Source organism: Pinus tabuliformis, chromosome 1_1 (assembly GCF_031772625.1).
Source record: "Pinus tabuliformis cultivar Carrire ecotype Pingquan chromosome 1_1, CPIR1, whole genome shotgun sequence".
Classification (NCBI taxonomy): Eukaryota; Viridiplantae; Streptophyta; class Pinopsida; order Pinales; family Pinaceae; genus Pinus; species Pinus tabuliformis.
Window position 1 is genome coordinate 802,938,358 of NC_142297.1, and position 12,371 is coordinate 802,950,728.

The 12,371-nt window shown below is 39.3% G+C and overlaps 1 pseudogene; it reads left to right on the forward strand.

Moving 5' to 3' along the window:
* Window positions 1-4,082: 4,082 nt before the first annotated feature.
* Window positions 4,083-4,800, forward strand: LOC149216443 (cytochrome P450 750A1 pseudogene; annotated as a pseudogene).
* Window positions 4,801-12,371: the final 7,571 nt, after the last annotated feature.

Consider the following 12,371-nt stretch of genomic DNA (forward strand, 5'->3'; position numbering starts at 1 on the left):
TCGAGCTTGATAATATAAATTTGTGTTATCACGATTGAATATTTATTTCTATGTATTGGAATAATCGGGATATGTTTAAAGAAAATATGGCTTAACACAGTCTAAACTTGGTAGAAGGGAAAACTTGGCGGAACCGAGGAAAACCCGATAAAAGCCGAGAGAGCCTAAGAAAGAAGCTTGGAGCCATCTGATCGACATAGCTGTTAAATCTATGTAGTCACATGCAAAATTAGCGTCGAGGTTTAACCTAAAACTAGATGCGATATTTTATCAAACTGGGTTAATAGTGCAGTTGATTTGGGCCATCCAATTAGAGGAGCGAGATCCAATGGATATCGCATAAAAAAGTGAATGGTGTTTAATAAAATTTTCAGACCCGATGAGCAATTCAATTATGGCTCAATTCCATTGAAGTCCGAAGATCGTAACCATCTGTTGTGGAGACCGTGATCCAAAGGTAGTTGCGTGGAAAAGTATCCATGGTTTAATCCAGACTTCGGACCAGAGAAATTATAAGCTGGAGCTTGTTTTTTCTTTTGGTTTCGTGAGAGAGGTAGAGGACTATGGAAAAGGTGGAACCAAGAAGTTTTTGAACGGCGGTGTTAAATTCCTTTTGGTTCTGGTAAGTGAAGTTCTACTATTTTCCCGGAAAATCTAGCAATTCGACTGTTTAAGAAGGATAGTTAAGTTTGGAGGCGGATGACTAAAACTCTAAGGGAAATTCAAGAATAACTTCCACTTTTTCTTGAGGAGATCGTTTCAAGATTTGAACGGCTGTCCCTTACACCTGCAACCAGACCACCACTCTCTCATGTCCGCTCTCTCATACTTACTCTCTCTCCCTTTCTATCCTACCTCCCTTTCTCTTCCCCCATCACCCTCTCTCTCTCTCTCTCTCTGCCCTCCAATCCTCTCTCTTCCCCCATCACTCTCATCCTCTCTCTCAAGTATTTTCTCTCATTCTTCCTCTCTCTCCCTTTCTCTCCTACCTCCCTCTTTCTTCGCCCATCAATCACTCTCTCTCTTCCCAACTATGTTACTATATCCCTCCCCCTCTCATTCTCTCTCCTTCTCTTCCCCCTTCTCTCTATCTCTCCTTCTTTGTCTCTTTATCTCACCCCTAAACAATCACTCTCTCTCTCTCTCTAGCTCTCCCTTTTCACCCCTCTCTCTCTCCACTTCTCACTCTCTATGTCTTTCTTCTTCCCTCCCTCTCTCCCCCTCCAAATCCATCTCTCTATCCCTCCTTCTCTCCTCGTCTCTCACAAGTCCTCTCTCTCCATTTCTCTCCTACCTTCTTCTCTCTTCCCCCATCTCTCTCTCTCTCTCTCTCTCTCCCCCCTCCAATCCTCTCACTATCTCACTCTGTCTCTCCTTCTCTCTCTCCTCCCTCCATCTTTGTGTCTCCCTCTTCTTCTCTTACCCTTCTCAACCTCTCTCACTCATCTCCCCCTCTCTCTCTTCATTCCTCCTCTCCCCTTTCGTTCATTTTATCTCCATCTCTCCATCTCTCCCTTGTCACTCCCCCTATGTCTCCACCTATATCACTCTATCTCTTTGTTTTTCCCTCCCATATATTTCTAGAGTTAATATATATCATGATATAATAATATATATTATAATATAACAAATTTAATATTGTATTAACCCAAAGTTATTAAATTTAATAATATTAATATTATAGCATATTAATATGAATATTAGATTTAACAATAATAATAATATTAATATTTTAATATTATTATTAAGGTTAATAATATTTTTTTGCATGGTATTAATAATAATTTGGCCCATAGGCTTCACCTAAATAAAACCTATTTTTTGAGTGTGAGTAAGTATAAGGAGGTTTGTGGAGTAAATATAAAAAGAGGTTTTACTTATTTACGAGACTGTAAATATAAAAAGGGTTTATTTATTTACCATACCTCTGGTTTATTTATATTATTTATTTACCATACCTTTCTTTTTAGTGTTAGTAAACCTCTTTATATTTTAAATTTATATTGTGTTCATACATAATAATAATTAGATTGATTTTTAAATAGGGCCTACATTAGATTAAAAATGTTAAATGCTAAATGCTAAACATTACATTTATGTTTACGTGTTTATGTGTTTACGTGTTTATGTCTACATTTTTACGTGTGAGATCTACTCCCGTACTGGGCTATAGAAAACTTAATAGAGTTTTAAGATAATTTCTTATTTCTTTAGTTGGAAATTTGAATAAATATTTTTAGCTTTCCAAAATATATTTTTGAAAACAAAAACAAGGTAGTGGCAATGTAAAAAAAACAAAGGCAGTGACATTTTGCTACCATGTGCCTCTTATTTCTTATAGAATACTAGCACTCATTCATTGGCTTGTGAGACATAAGTGTGTGAACCTCATTGATATCATTTGTGATGCAAGTGGCATATTTTGGGGTTTGATAGTTGATGTGATTTTGGCTTGTTTAGAAGCTTCACGAATGGGCTTTTAAAGCTTGATATATACTATATATGTTAAAAATAATTTTTGATTTAAATTATTTTTAATTGGAATGTGTAAACTAGTAATTGATGTGGTTTTGGGTTATACAACTTGGTAGATATTATATTGATCGATTTTTTTTTGGTTTTTTGAGTAACTATTTTCAATTGACTTGAGATCAGGTAAACCATTAAAAGTTAATATAACAATAAATAAAAGTTAGTATGGCTTTTTTTACTTAAATAACAATGATGAATCCATAATAATTATCCTTATAACCAATTTACATTTAAATTATAATATTATTTAAATTATAATATTATTTAAATAATATGTAATCATATTCCTAATCTATAATCCATCTTTAGTAATATTCATTTAATTTAAATTTTCGAATAAATTTAATAAACTTTCTAGAGTCCAGCTATTTAAACGTAAAAACTTCTAATAAATTTGGGAGCTGCATCCTCGCTTCCTGCGCTGACATTATGGTTACTACTTATAGCCAAAACTGAAATCTGCGCGACCAAATCTGATCCAAAGACGATTATTGCCGCTCTCGGAAAATTTCCACCACACGCCATATTTCATTCTTTTATCCAGATAAGGTAAGAATATGTGAATCCAACGCCGATATTTCATTATTTTATCCAGATAAGGTAAGCTTATGTGAATCCAATGGTGGTTTTAAATAGCAGAGGCTTCTTCCTTCTTTCCAGCCATAGAATTTAGCTCTTACGAAAGGTGTATGCAATATGGATTTTCCTAATTTGCCTCTGTCCCTGGCTATCACACTAGCCAGTGAAGGTGCTGCCACAGCTGCTTTTGTCGCTCTAGTCTTCTCTTTCTTTTTCATTTGGTCATTGCACAAGAGGAGGATCAGCTCCAGATTGCCTCGGGGACCCTTTCCATGGCCTATCATCCGAAATCGGCACCAATTGATACTGCCTGCTCACCGTTCTCTTAAAGAACTTGCTGACAAATACGGCCCCATTTTCTTTCTGCGCTTAGCTCTGTTCCTATTTTCGTCGTTTCTTCTTCTGAGATGGCCAAACACTTTCTCAAAAATCATGATTTGTTTTTTTCCAGCCGGCCTACAACCTCTCCTGGGAAATATATATTTTATAATTCTAAGGATATGGCGTTTGCTCCCTATAGAGATCATTGGAGGCAGATTAGAAAAATCTGCCTGGTGAAACTGCTCAATGCCAAAAGGATCGACTCCTTCAGGCACGTGCGAGAGGAAGAGATGTCTCTCACGACCCATTCCATTTGGGAGAAGAGTGAGAGCGGCACGATTGCGATGAATGTGATCAAGGCCATCTCCACTCTAATCTCCAATATAATTTGGCGATTTTGGCGAGCAGGAAATTTACTAATGATAATTTGGGTCGCGATTTCGAAGGTTTCAAGGATCTTTTGGTAGAGTTGATAACTGCGGGGGGAGTTTTTATCATTCGAGACTTCATTCCTTACTTGCATTGGCTTGATTTGCAAGGTATCAAACCGCATATGAAAAATATCCATAAAACATTCGATGAATTCGCTGATAAAATAATAGACGACCACATTGCTCCTCGCGTGGCCGCGGTCTCGGATGGCTAGAAAGATGAAGCATCTCACCGAAGATTTCGTGGATGTATTGCTTCAGACAACTGAGGTCGACGCCAGAATCACACCGGAAACTATCAAAGCTATTGTTCTTGTAGGCCTCCGTGGCCGCAGCCATTCTATTATTTATTATGGCCCTCAACATTAATCTTAAATCAATCAATATTTTTTCATTAATTGTGTTTGTATTTGTGCAGGACATGTTTTCGGGTGGGCTGGAGACGACATCGACTACGTTAGAATGGGCAATGAGTGAGCTGCTGAGACATCCCCATGCAATGAAGAGTTTACAGGAAGAAATGGAACGGGTAGTCCGTAAAGATCTCAAAGTGAATGAGTCCGATGTGGCAAACATGAAATTCCTCCACTGCGTAGTGAAAGATACACTACGATTATACCCAGTTGTGGCGCTAGAGATTCCTCACGAATTTACAGAGACAGTGACAGTAGAAGGATATAACATACTTAAGAACACAAGATTAATGGTGAATGTGTGGGCTATAGGAAGAGATCCCAATGTGTGGGGCGCAGATGCTTCCGAATTCAAGTCGGAAAGGTTCATGAAGGTGGAAGATATAAATTTAGCAGACCAGTCAGACTTCCGTATGATTCCGTTCGAGGCAGGAAGGAGAGGATGCCCAGGGGCTCCCATGGCTATTCCCACGCTTGAACTTGCATTGGTTCAGCTGAGGCACATTTTTTTATTGGAGAGTTGAAGGTGATCCGTCCCGACTGCATATGAAAGAAGCATATGGTTTGACAATTCCAAGGCAAGTTCAGCTCTGCGCCTATCCAAAGTTGAGGGTGTGCTTCCCACTACAGACCGGTGGTGAAGCGTAAGAGCATGCACGACGCTCTCCTGCGTTCCTTGCAATTTCTTTAGTATTATCACCAGAAATAAATTTTGTATATGTTAATTGTATATTACATTATAATTTGCCCCTTTATTTCATTCCTCCGTATCTTTGTTTCATTCAATCAATTCAATAAACAGTGAAGGCAATCCACACCCCACACTGGTTGATCTCTTCTCCAAGGACGTATGAATTGACAGAGTGAGTGGATGAAGTAGTTGATTATGAATTCATGATTTTTATAACACCTTCTCAGAAGCATTTAAGCGTAAACAGAACTTAGTATCCTACAAACAACAAAATTATACATCCCAGGTATAGTAATGTTTATTCTATATGACAACATAATCAAGTACACAAATGCTATGATGATAATTCAATTTACAGCGCACACATAATAATCAAATCAATTAGTGTAAACAATTGCCCCCGCCCCCACAAAACCTTTTCGCATGATGTTTTTATCTGTACATCTATAAAATCCATTCTTTTTATTAGTCCATGCTCTTCGGGTTGCAAGGATAACGGTAATCGGTTTTTTTAGTATCTATTATTTTGCCAGGAAGACAAATGAATCCCAATAAATTTATTTTTTCTTCCAACCAAAGTTCAAATTTCCTTTTGCTTCCGACCGAAGTTTATTGGTTATTTATTTTATTTTTTTTAACTGGCATTCCATTTTTATATGAAGTTTTACGATGACCATTTTATTTGGCCTCTTCTCAAAGTAAGAGGCTTTATTATGTTACAATATAAGCCTCTCATATAGCTACAATTTTTTTACTAAAAATATTGCTAGTGTTAATTTAGTTACATTAAATGTTTTCATGAGAATCTATGTATTTTGTTTGAAAACTTTCTACAACCTTGTAATCGTCACTTATACAACCACGCAAATATGAGCCTTCCCTCTTTTCCTCCTCTTCCAGGAGGCAAATTGGCTTGGCTCCTGGCTTTTTGTTTGCGAGGATGTAGCCCACACTGACTCCACAATCCACTACAACAAAAACAATAGCCCACATCAACTCCACTTCCCTAGGCTCCTAGCTTTGTTCTTAGCGAGGATACAACCCACATCAACTCCACAACCCACTTCCCTAGGCTCATGGCTTTGTTCTTAGTGAGGATACAACCCACATTGACTCCACAACCCACTGCAACAACAACGGCAGCCCCACACTCACTCCATGGCCCGTAGCAACTTTGAACATAGTTGCAACTATGTTACAAAAAAAAATTAACATTGAGCACAATAAAATTTGATTCTAATGGTAATGGAGATAAAAAAAAATCCTAAATTAGTATGATTTTCATATATACCTGTGTTTAGGCGTGAATGTTCTTTCTCCCTTCTTGTAGGCATAATAACAAATTTGATCAACTTTTTAATGAATGCTTCGTTATTTGGTGATCAGGTTAAATTGAAAACTATGGTTCTCTTAAATATTTCTACACAAATTAATATCAAGTAAAAGGATGAGATAGAATAATGTAGTGAAATAGGAGATTGTTGTCTTACTAATGTTGTTGGTACTTTCATTTCCAGTTCCTATGATATCTCCAACAATGTCTTTAAAAATCAAAAGGTTGCTTCTTAGAATTGAAGGAGCTTCTTTTAGAGACGGGAACATTCAGATACTTTTGGATTGACCAAATAAAGATGCATTATGATGTGACAGTATGCTATCAATCTCCTAAAACATGGATATTGAAGATTTATTTGCTTGATTGTGTTTTTGTTATTTAACTTTTTTTCTTAGAGTCATTGAAGCCTTCAATGGAATATCAACTGCGTCAAGTGTTTGTAATGCAAGATTCGTTTCAATGTTGCATTACCTAATTTGTTTGTTGATTCTGTTTTTTCTTTTATCATTGCAATTTCACATCTTGCTTTGAGCTCTTTTCTTTGCAAACTTGAACATAAGCCTCACATTTCAAACTTATTCAACTATGCTACCCTCCATCAATTGGGTTAATTTGGTTGTTTTACAGTTTGGATTTATATATCTCTTTGGGAATAAATAGTCTTCCAAACAAGAATTTCTCAACTCCATTAAAACAAAAATGCAAGAATGGCACCCTATATGAGATGGCTACAATAAACCCTAAGATCGACATCTTGTTGGGAACCACTTTAAGGGGCAAAGAAAAGGAAATAAACCTTAACATTTCCCATGTAACCTAAACCCGACATAAAAGAAATAGTAGGTCGACCCATAGTACCCAAAAAACAAACCAAGGGAGGAAACTCCTAATAGATAGATGTTTGGTGCTTAAAAGCATAAATAGATAGCTTTCTATTGTAGCGGCTACAACCACCCTCCAAAATTTTGCCTTAGCATTGTTTTGGAGCTTCCCTTCCAACCTTCACAGTAGCATGTCTTGCTTCGTCAAGTACACAAGCTTTTGTGTTTTTCTTTCACAAAGGCAACATGTCGATCATAGCTCGACGCATTCCCCTCACAGGCTGATCACCCAGACTTGGTCCAGTTGCAGGCTGAGCAACTCCCCCAAGAAATTGTGTAATTCTGGAGGGAAACCAACCTTCCCTCCAGAAATTGCGCAATCATGACTGGAAGCCTGTTGGGCTCCAGAATTGCACAATTATAGTAGTCAACACTCATATTGAAATTGCGCAATTTTCCCTAGCACAGCTGCTCAACCCAGAATTTGCACAAATCTGGGCAGCAGTTAGTTGCTCTGCCCAGAAATTGCGCAAATATCCTGGGTAGCCAGCATAGCTCCCAACCAAAAATGTGCATTTTCTCCAAGCAGTTGAGTAGTCTCTTGCATGTGCAGTAGAGTTGACCAACTCCCTTTGGGACCGCGCAAAATTGACTTGCATGCATGGGCTACTTCTCCCAAGGTAACATGTAAAGGCATCCCTTGTTTCAGGGATCTATTTATAGTAGTTGGAGGTTACATGCAAGGATCATTTCAAAAACCTCCCTCCAATTGTCGCTTTCCCTAGATTTGTGGCATGCGCGTCATAACCTCGATGTTATCAAAACTCATCAAACAGGCACCGCATAGCTCATTCCTCACATCAACCTTGTAGCTTGGACATCCCACATCACATATAGGAGTTGTTGGCACACTCAACTCAGCTGTTTTGGGGAAAGCCCGCTTTCCATGACTTGTGTTACATTTATGGTGCCTTTTGTGTTTTGCTTCATATGAACGATGTCTGATTGATTTTAGTGAGTGGTTGTTGTCATTTTGATACATACTAGCTTGTACTAGCACCACTTCATTTTTCGTCAACATCTCACTGTTGTCGCATACATGAAACTGTTTTTCACACATGGTCATCGATTCGGCATCTCGCCTCACCCACATTCATCTTGTTTTGTTTCCTCAATTTTTCATTCACCATTTTCATGCATGATCATTCACTTATGCTTACACTCACTATCACCATGCATTCTCACACACATTCATGTTCAGTTGCTCATCGGCGAGTCTGGGCAATCTCAGCCCAAACTCTGCCTTCACTGAGACATCATTGTGCAATCCGGGGAAGGAAAGCTCTGTCTTCCTCTCTATAAATGTGCATTTCTGCTCATGCAATGTCCTCCAGGACTGTTTTGCACATTTTTGAGGGACAATGACTATTGGCCCAGAAAATTTCGCAACGCAGTTACTGAGCCTGCAGCCATTGCCAGCTGAGATTGCACATTATGCAATTCCAGCAGTCAACAGCTAGACTGGACTATGCATTGCATAGTTCCAGCAGTCAGTCAGCCTCCCAGCAACCCAGACTCTACCTTACGCAGTCTTAGCATTCAGTCTCTTGACCTCCTGGCCGAAATTGTGCAACCTTCATGATCAGTCATGTAGGTATGTTGGAGTTTAGTTCTCAAGTTCATTTTGGTTTTCGATTGACAGATTGCTTGCCATGAGTGTTGCCATTTCTCTACATATCACAGGTGTTTAGCTGCCTCTTAGCAACACAGGTAAAATGGTTTGAGGACAACACATTCGAAGACACCATTCAGAGCACACTTGGGGATGCAGTCAATCAAGTGTCTATGGACTTGCCTACACACAAAGACATCAATTTGTTCATAGCAAAGGACATCAAGATATGACAGCAGCAGCATCACAACGAGCAGCATCATGAACAAAAACTGAAGGCAGAATACCGAATGCAAGAGGAAGGTTGTTGACAACAGAGAAAACACAAAGTTGCAAGCTCAAGTAGATCCATTGATGATGAAAGAAACTTTGGAGACTCAAGATATGAGGTGACAGCATGACATGTAGATCGCGCGAAGATAGAGAATGGAATAAAGAAGGAGTTCCATGCATTGAAGTAGCAACTCAAGGAATAACATGAAGCTGCACAGATAGACGAATGAGTTGCAGCACGAATAGGAACTACAAAGGGCTTAACATGCACTCACGGATGAAACTACGCCCGTACATGTTAAAGATCCCTCCTAGTAGCTGGCATGGAGAAGACATGGTGAGCAGTGTTGTTGATCGCATGCAAGGGATTCAACAACATGCATGCCGCTGTGTGCACACATGCGATCCAGCTCATTCAACTCACTCAACAAGGCGAAGACAAGAAGATATTCTGACTGGAGCTAAGCATGTAGTTGATAGTTGATGTGCATGACCACCAGCACACATTGGAAGATCAACATGAACACTATCCATTAGTGTGTTGTCAATTTGGTTGCACCGAGAAGACCATGCACATGCTAGCAGACGAGTTGGATGAAGGAGCCACACCAATGCACCCTGATGCAATAGAGGCAAGAGTTCACTTCAAAAAGATGTCACCATGGGGTGCATGCACACCATCATGGACGACCAAGCTTGGCATCAGCTCACCACCTTCACCATCACAAGCATGTCAAAGAGTTGGTCTCACCACAAAAAAACGATTTATGGCTTCCTCAAGCCATTTCATCTAACATGAGCACATGCTCATTGTAATGTAATGTCATCTCAAGTCGGAGTTCAAGTGTCAATAGCTGGATGTAACAGTCATAGAGTAGATGAAGAGTCATGAGGCTAGATGAACTATCACAAAGGGGAATATCAAGGGTCACCCCACCCTTTGTTATAAATAGAACCTCATAACTCATTGTATATGCTTTTGGTCAGCCAAGTTTTTGATAAGACTATCTTGGAAATAGCTTGGATATTATTGTAACACGCCTTGGCTTCTCCACTTCACGGAGCTAGTACATCTCTTTGGAGGAGCAGGTGGATGTGGATTTAATGTTCCGCTATTGGAGCTAGTGGTTTGACATAGATGTATTGTATGACTGCAACTCACACTTCTTTATATAATAAGAGCCAACACATTTCATGCATATGTTCTATTGTATTCCAGTTATCTTGTTTACTCTAAATGGCATATGTATTTTTTTCTTACGCATGCATGTATGGACTATTATGTATGAGTATGTATAAATCTTTCTTAAATGTGTTGTTGGTTTAACCATCACTTTGGATTGCCAACTGACTTAATTTATAGCTTGTGATGCATTTGTGCTCATGTGTTCCCTTCCCATCTAAGTACTATTACAGGTTGCCAAGGGGCAAACTCATCTCAACCCCCATGTGTTAGAACCTCTCATGCACCTTCCTTGACTCACTGTAGCTGTCACACCATTGCTACCAACAGACTTATCCTACTTGCCTCTTTGCAAAATCGCAGTGAAGGAACTACTGTACGACCCACTTTTGGGACTCCTACACCAAACGGTTGGAGGTCTAATTGGGACTTCTTATCGGGGAGATCCCCTTACATGTTGGTAGGTCCAGCACCGTCAACATTTTGGCACTAGAAGGAGGGCCAGATGACAAGCTGAGTCCTCACATCTATCTTGAATCTCTACACATCTATCATGACTAACTACCAAGTTGCTCTTCTAGAATGTATGTCTTATGGAAACAATTTCACTATCTCGGAAGAGCTCTCAAGTAACTTGTCTCATAAAACATATGATGGTGGAGGCTATATAGCCTTGGTTAGGCACGCAGTCAGCGTTGTAGGTTCATTCGAAAGACATGCATTCTTTGAAGAATACATGAGTTGCACGTTATTTTTCTACATGCTTTGAGGGCACCCCATGCAGTAGTGTGCCACACTGCCCGAAAAATCTATTCATTCTCTTTCTCATCTGGTCACAGAGATAGATCATGCTTTCAATCACTTCGACTATAAAGAACTCAACAAATAAATTTTGGAATTACAAAAAGCACCCGATGAATCCGTTGATTAGTTTTACACATGCTTTTGTAATCTTGCATACCAATTCCCCAAAGATGATATTTATTGGGAATTTCTCGATGGGAGATTTGAGTATCTTCATTACATATCTCAAAATCCATAATTCTTGAAATCACTCAAATCTTGCTCATACTACGGTGATGGAACTGTGAAATCACGAGCAGGCACAATCATTGTCGCAAGTGATTGTCAACCTTCATCTCATCAAACAGCTCCACCACCGCAGAGCGATGTGGGAGATCATGCACATGCCTCTGTTGCACTATCACATCCTCCCACTCTACCTGCTCTTGAGATTTGCGTAGATTTGGCTTTAATGCTTATTGGTTGTCATGTGGAATCGTTCCCTTGACCTTTGTCCTTGCGTTTTGTTGATCCTCCAAATTGTACTGTCTTGTGTTCTTCCATTCCAAACTCCTCACCTGTTGTGAACAAGGATCAAATTGTCGATGATGTTGGTGTTATGCAGCCAACCTGCGCCATCATTCATGATGAGTGTGTGAGGGAATCTAAAGAAGAACTCATGGTGAAGGATGAATCCCTTTCAGCTGTGCCTCATCCGCTTCATCTTGATATCCTTTGTGGTTCTGCCGGTACTGACTTTCCCTGTGCAAACCCATTTATGAATGTTTCTACTTTCGATCATTCACAAGAGACGTTGGATGTCAGTCTATCATTACAATGGGGAGACGACACATATTCCTCAGAAAATACATCCAATATGTCATCTATATTTCTTGAAAACACAAAGGGTGAACATATTTTCTTCCTATCTACCCCTCTGCCCGATTCATCAAATCATGAGGATATCGACGAACATCTCGAATTTTCTTTTCGTGATCTATTCACTTTCTCATCCAATCATGATGTTGATTTAATCGTTGTTAATCTATCTAAGGCACTGGTCTATGATGATCTATCTGTCAAAGAGTTCGAAACCCCCAGACTATTGAGGGACTTCAGCCTGAGCTGATGGTTATGTCAGGCCCTCGCTATCCTGAGGTTGGTTTCACTTCCGGTTAGGAAACTGTTGAAATGCTCAAGGATCCTCATCACTCTCTGCTTTGCATTGAAGATCAACCAAACATCCATATTTCGCTTCCTTCACTCCAACTACACGATCCCATCGCTCATGTGTTGGAGTAATCTTACACAACAAGCACACATGCACAACATAAGT